Genomic DNA, 6,563 nt, shown 5'->3' on the forward strand with positions numbered 1-6,563 from the left:
AAGAAACATGATTCTTGAAGATGATTATATAACTACATAGCTTTTACAGTGTGACTGTGGGATTGTGAAAACCTGTGTCTGATACTCCTTTTATCTATGGTATGACAGATGAGCAAAACATATGGATTAAAAATAAATAAATAAATGTTAAAATAAATTTAGTAGATTGAAATGCTAGTAATCAATGAAAGAGAGTGGTAAGGGGTATAGAAAAAAAATAGGGGAAACAAAAGCTAAACTATATTAGGTAGATGGAAATACTAGCAGTCAGTGAGAGGGAGGGGTAAGGGGTATGGTATATATGAGTTTTTCTTTTTTCTTTTTGTTTCTTTTTCTGAATTGATGCAAATGTTCTAAGAAATGATCATGGTGATGAATACACAACTATGTGATGATACTGTGAGTTACTGGTTATATACCAAGAATGGAATGATCATATGGTAAGAATGTTCGTGTTTGTATGTTGTTATGTTTTAAAAAAATTTTTTTTAATTGACAGCAATAAAAAAAAAGAATCAAGCCTATGGAACACAGTTCAACAGTTAAAGGCATTTTCTTCTAGCTATTCTAATACACCAAAAACCAAAAAGGGGTATCTATATAGAGCTTAAGAATAGCCTCCAGAACACCCTCTTGACTGTTGGAAATCTCTCAGCCACTGAAACTTTACTTTGTTTCATTTCTCTCTTCCCCCTTTGGTCAAGAAGGCTTTCTCAATCCTATGATGCCACATCCCTCAGCGAGGGGGGAGGGCAGTGAGTTTACCTGCTGAGTTGGCTTCCAGACAGAGGCCACATTAAGCAGAGGGAATTCAATAAATGAACTGTATCTCAATAAAGCTATAAATGAGTAAAAATAGATAGATAAAAGACCCATAATAGGAGCTTTCTAAAGCAAAATTTTGAAAAATTACTTAGGTTCTAACGCTTCCTGGGGAAGTACAATCTCCTGAAGGGAAGCAGGAAGGTGGGAGGGGGGAGGGAAGGAGAGCGAATCTAGGTGTGCATTACTGTGATCAGTTTGGTCCCAAGCATGACTCCCTGTTTGGTCTCAGGATAACTTCAGAAGGGCTGGATGAATTGGGGCCTCTCAGAGGAGCCCATCAAGGGAGGGAGAAAGTTTATCCTTCCTCCTCCTACAGGATGGCGACTCCCCCATCTTTCCAGCGTGTTCCTCAGGCCTCTCCAGGAAGCCCTGGGAAAGGCGGAACCCTGGAGTGCCCAGGGGTGGGACTCGCTGGGGGCGGGGCTCGCTGGGGGCGGGGCTCATCCGGGGGCGGGGCTCACTGGGGGCGGGGCTCGCCCGGGGGTGGGGCTCACCTGGGAGCGGGGCTCATTCTGGGGGGCGGGGCTCACCCGGGGGCGGGGCTCACTGGGGGTAGGCCTCATTCTGGGGCGGGGCTCACTGGGGGGGGGGGCTCACTGGGGGGGGGCTCACCCGGGGGCGGGGCTCACTCTGGGTTGGGGCTCAGTGCGTGCAGCAGCGACTCCTTCCAGGACCACAAGATCACCAACTGCGGCTATGACTGGGCAGAAGGGGACCAAAACTGAGGGTTACTGTGACACTTAAAATGTATTTAGAGTACAGGAGTGGTTCAATGGTAGAATGCTGTCATGCAGGAGACTGGGTTTGATTCCCAGCCCACACACACACATACAAATGTATTTAAAATTCTGGCACATACTAAACCATAGGTGATAGTTCTTTGTCTGGTTGTCCCTCTCCCCACCAAAACTGCAAGTGCCTCAAAAGGCAGGTCTCTCTTGTGCACCTTTGTTATAAGCGCAGCATTTTGCAAAAAGGTCACTGTAAATATTAGTCAAATAAGTGACTATCTTTAATATGCCTTGTCCCCCCACAGAGCCTGACCCCGAGAAGGCGCTCAATAAATAGCCGATTGTACTTCTGAAGTTATTTGTTCCTAAAAAGTAAAAATATTATTTTCCCATCATATTTCAGTCTAAAATTAAAGATGGGTAATAATAACAGCTAATTCTTCCTGGGTACTTACATGTGCCAGTCCCTTTATGTGAAATCACTTACTTAATCCTCAGAACAGCCTCTTGGGATCACTGCCATCATTATTCCCACTTTGTATGATTGTGACATGGAGAGATTAAGGAATATGCTCGCGGTTCTACAGTAAATGGGAGAGGCCTGCTCAGACCCAGGAGGCTGACTCCAGAGCCCCTCTATTAAACCCTAACTTTATATTGCTTCTGGGTGCAGATTAGCCTCTACCTTCAAGTTCCAAACAAAAGCCACAATTGTTTAATGGAACAGATCACAACGGGCTCCCTTGCAGCCCCGTGACATGAAGCGCTAACGATTCCCAGAAATCTAGGGACACTCTGGACTTCTAGGAATGCCTGGGCTGACCTCTGACCTGGAGAGACCATATGGAGAGAGAGCAGAAGTCTCAATGGGGAAAGTGGCAGGAAACGAGCACATGGGGGCAAGATCTATTGGACAAGCTGAGATTGACAGAGCCTGAAAATTCAATAAGCCAGGCTTCAAATAACACAATTAGATCAGCTCCCTGAGAAATTATTTCAGCAATAAAGCATATCTGTGAGAACAAGCCAGACACAAAAGCCTAGTGGTTTTTTTCTTAGACTCTGTAAGAAAAAAGTTGAGAAGCCCCAAGCATCTGAGTTAAATTTGTCTGTACACCAATCCCTCTCCTCCCAGTCTCTCTTAAACACACTCCAATCCCATTGTACCTCCCATTACATCACTAAAACTGCTGGTCAAAGTCACAAGTGACCCTTGGCCAAGGGTCAGTTCCCAACTTTCATCTTACTTGACTTGCCAATGCTGCCCATTCCCGCCTTCTCGTACACTTCCTCCACTATCCTCCTAGGACACCACATTCTTAGTTCTTTCCCATCTCTTAATTTTAGAGACCACTGGGGCTGTACTTGACCATCTTCTCTTCTTTCCCATCTCTTAATTTTAAAGAGTGCTGGGACTGTACTTGGCCATCTTCTCTTCTCTCTATATATATTTAAGTAACTGGCATCAAACCATCCTTCATTGTCTGTCCCATGATATCAATACAGGCCGTTTGGACATTTCTCCTGCAGAGCTGCATGTGATATTCTGCCAATGGAGGGCTCTGAATGAATACTGCAAGAGGAAGCAGCTACTCTTCCTGGTTCCAGCATGCCTCCATAGTTTTGTCTTGCTCCTGCCACATGGCTGCCCCAGTACATGAGGAGGACATGCAGCAGCATCTCCACGGTCAGTTCCTCACCATGTTTTAGCAGCATCCTCAAGGACAGTTGGGATTCAAAACAAGTCTCCCAGGTGCCCCAGCAGAAGTTCCCGGCTGCAATGCCCTGCACATTGGCAGGGTGTTTCCTGTGTGCCTGGAGACCACAGGCCAGTTCTGATCTGGGCAACCAGCAAACTCCAAGTGGCTGCAACCTCCTTCTCCAGCAATGGCTGGACTCCAGCATTGGGAAGAGGGCCTGCCTTCCTATTCTTCCTCCTTCCTCCTCAGCCCTTGACTGTTCTTCAGAGTTCTCTTTAGCCCTTTATAATTGGTCCCTTGTGACTCAATAATTCTTCATATTCAACTTGCCTGTTCACATTACTGGGTAATGACTAGACCTCCTTTAGTCATCTCTAGCCCCATACTTTCAATACAAACTCTATTCATTCTCTCAAACTTCAGACTCAAAATCCAACTGCCAACTTGATCATCGCCACCAGGATACTAACAGAGCAGACTCATATGCCCAAAACTGTAGTCCCTCAGACTCTTGCTCTGCACACAGCTCTCCCACACATTTGTTAATAACTCTACCTGTCCTGTAGTTCATGTCAAAAGCTTTGGAGCACCATTGGCTCTTCTCTCTCTCCCTCATTTTAAATCCATCTGGAAATCCTGTTGGCTCTACCTTCAAAATACATGCACTATTTAACCTGCATTTCAACCTCCATGGTTACCACCCTAATCCAAGTCACCATCTGTTCTCACCTGGGTTATCGCAAGAGCTTCTTAAGTCTCCTTTTGTCTACACTTGACCCCCTGTAGGGCGGGGGTCACATTTCATTCTTTTTCCATGTAAATATCCCATTATTGCAGCACCACTTGCTGAATTTTTGTTTTTGTTTGTTTTGTTTTTGGGAAGTGGATGCATGCGCCGAGAATCAAACCTGGGTCTCCCACATGGCATGCAAGAATTCTACCATTGAACTACCCTTGCATCTCCTACTTTAGAATAGCTTTTAAAATATATCACTGTGAGTCCTTTGCTCAAAATCCTCATGATGGTTCCCAATTTTGCTCAAAATATCAAAGTCAAAGTCCTTACTATGGGCAAGACCACCTGTTTCAGTTTGCTAGCTGCCGGAATGCAATATACCAGAAACAGAATGGCTTTTAAAAAAGGGAATTTAATAAGTTGCTAGTTTAGTTCTAAGGCTGAGAAAATGTCACAATTAAAGCAAGTCTACAGAAATGTCCAATCAAAGGCATCCAGGGAAAGATACCTAGGTTCAAGAAGGCCAATGAACTTCAGGGTTTCTCTCTCACAAGTAAGAAGGCACATGGTGAACACAGTCAGGGTTTCACTCTCAACTGGAAGTGCACATGGCGAGCATGGCATCATCTGCTAGCTTTCTCTCCTGGCTTCCTGTTTCATAAAGCTCCCCGGGAGGCATTTTCCTTCTTCATCTCCAAAGCGCTGGCTGGTTAACTCTGCTTCATGGTGCTGCAGCATTCTCTGCTCTTTCTGAATCTCTAGCTTTCTCCAAAATGTTTCCTCTTTTTATAGGATTCTAATAAACTAATCAAGACCCCACCCAAATGGGTGGAGACATATCTTCACCTAACCAGCTTAACAACCACTCTTGATTAAATCACATCTCCAGGGAGATGATCTAATTACAGTTTCAAGCATGCAATACTGAATAGGGATTAGAAGAAACGGCTGCCTTTACGAAATGGGATTAGGATTAAAACATGGCTTTTCTAGGGTACATACATCTTTTCAAACCAGCACACCACCCTATATTTGCCATTCCCAAACTGGGTACCAAGGCCATGCTGGGAAGTCACAGGGCCTTGAAGGACAATTTAGATTGTCTAGGATAACACAATAACATCTGTCAGACTAGTAGGAAATTTGTCAGGGTCTAACTACTTATAAAATCAATTTGGGATTTCTTTTGGCATCACGAAGAGATTACCAAGACACTGAAGGTACAGCAAACCAAGAAAGATTGGAAACTGCTCTCCTATCCAGTTGTCAATCTGATCTCATCTCCCCCAAGAACCCCTTCTGCTCACTCCCCTCACTCCACTCCAGCTACCGTAGCCTCCCCATGTTCCTCAAACCTATGAGACACACTCAGCCTTAGGGCCTCCACCCTGCCTGGCTCTTGCTTAGAATGCTCGTACTTGAGATATCCAAGGGGCTACATCCATACCTCTTTTAAGATTTGCTCACATCACCTCCTCACATGGTCTTCCCTTACTACCCCTCCTCCAGCATTCCTACCCTCCCTTTTTCCTGTTCTTTTTTACCCACAGTTCTCACCTTTCTACATCCTCAAATGTGTTCATATTTGTGCTAGTTGTCCATCTCCCTACCCCCACTGGAATGCAATCTCTGCTAAAGGCAAGGATCTTTGCACTACTTAATTCATGACATATACCAAGCAGCAGATTAGTGCGTGATATATACGTGACACTCTGAAAGGGCTTGTTGAATGACTGGCTGAAGCGTAAGAGATAAGAATCCCCTCTCTGTAGCCCCCTTCCTCCTTATATTCACTTTATGTATCAGCAGGTTGTACAGGTCGGTGGAAACGAAAAGGAACACACCTGAATTGTCAATTGTTACGGTCTGGTTTCTAGAATGGAATGAAAACTACCAGGACTGGTGAAACTGCATGACCCTCAGTGAGTTACTTAACTTTTGGGACTGCTTCTTCAGTGAAAAATGAAAACTGCCAATCTTGGCTGTTACTGGGAGGATGAGATGGAAGAAAGGACACCCGAGGTGCTTTGTAACTTGAGTGGGGTCCTATAAACAGAGCTGTGTTCTTATGCCAGCTGTGCAGCTCTCTAGCTGGGGGAGCCTGAGCAGATCAGACAACTTTTCTGAGCCTCCGTCTTCTTTCCTATGAAACTCAGATAACATCTACGGTGATGTCAGTGGAGGTAAGCAAAACAGACCCCCAGTAAAGGCCTCTATAAACAGATATGGTGACCAGTCTTCTGGCTTAGTTTTGCCACTAACTGGAAATAATGATGGCAAGTCACCGTTCAGCCTCAGTTTCCTCATCTGCAAAAATGACTGGGTTGAATTATTTCCCTCGTTTTCAACCAGAATAGCCTGTATCAGTCTTGGGAGAGCAGCTTCTAAATTCACAGTCATCCCACACCCTGAGATTCTGATATGCCCAAGAGAACATCGTGCACATGTTAGTGTTTTGAAAACACTTATTTTGGGATGAGTCCCACCTGCTTTTTTTTGCCCCCCACCTGCTTTTAAGAACATCAGACTAAAAGACCTCTAGCTGTCCATGAATCTATTAGATTCATCAAT

The sequence above is a fragment of the Tamandua tetradactyla genome, chromosome 19, assembly GCF_023851605.1.
Source record: "Tamandua tetradactyla isolate mTamTet1 chromosome 19, mTamTet1.pri, whole genome shotgun sequence".
NCBI classification, from domain to species: domain Eukaryota; kingdom Metazoa; phylum Chordata; class Mammalia; order Pilosa; family Myrmecophagidae; genus Tamandua; species Tamandua tetradactyla.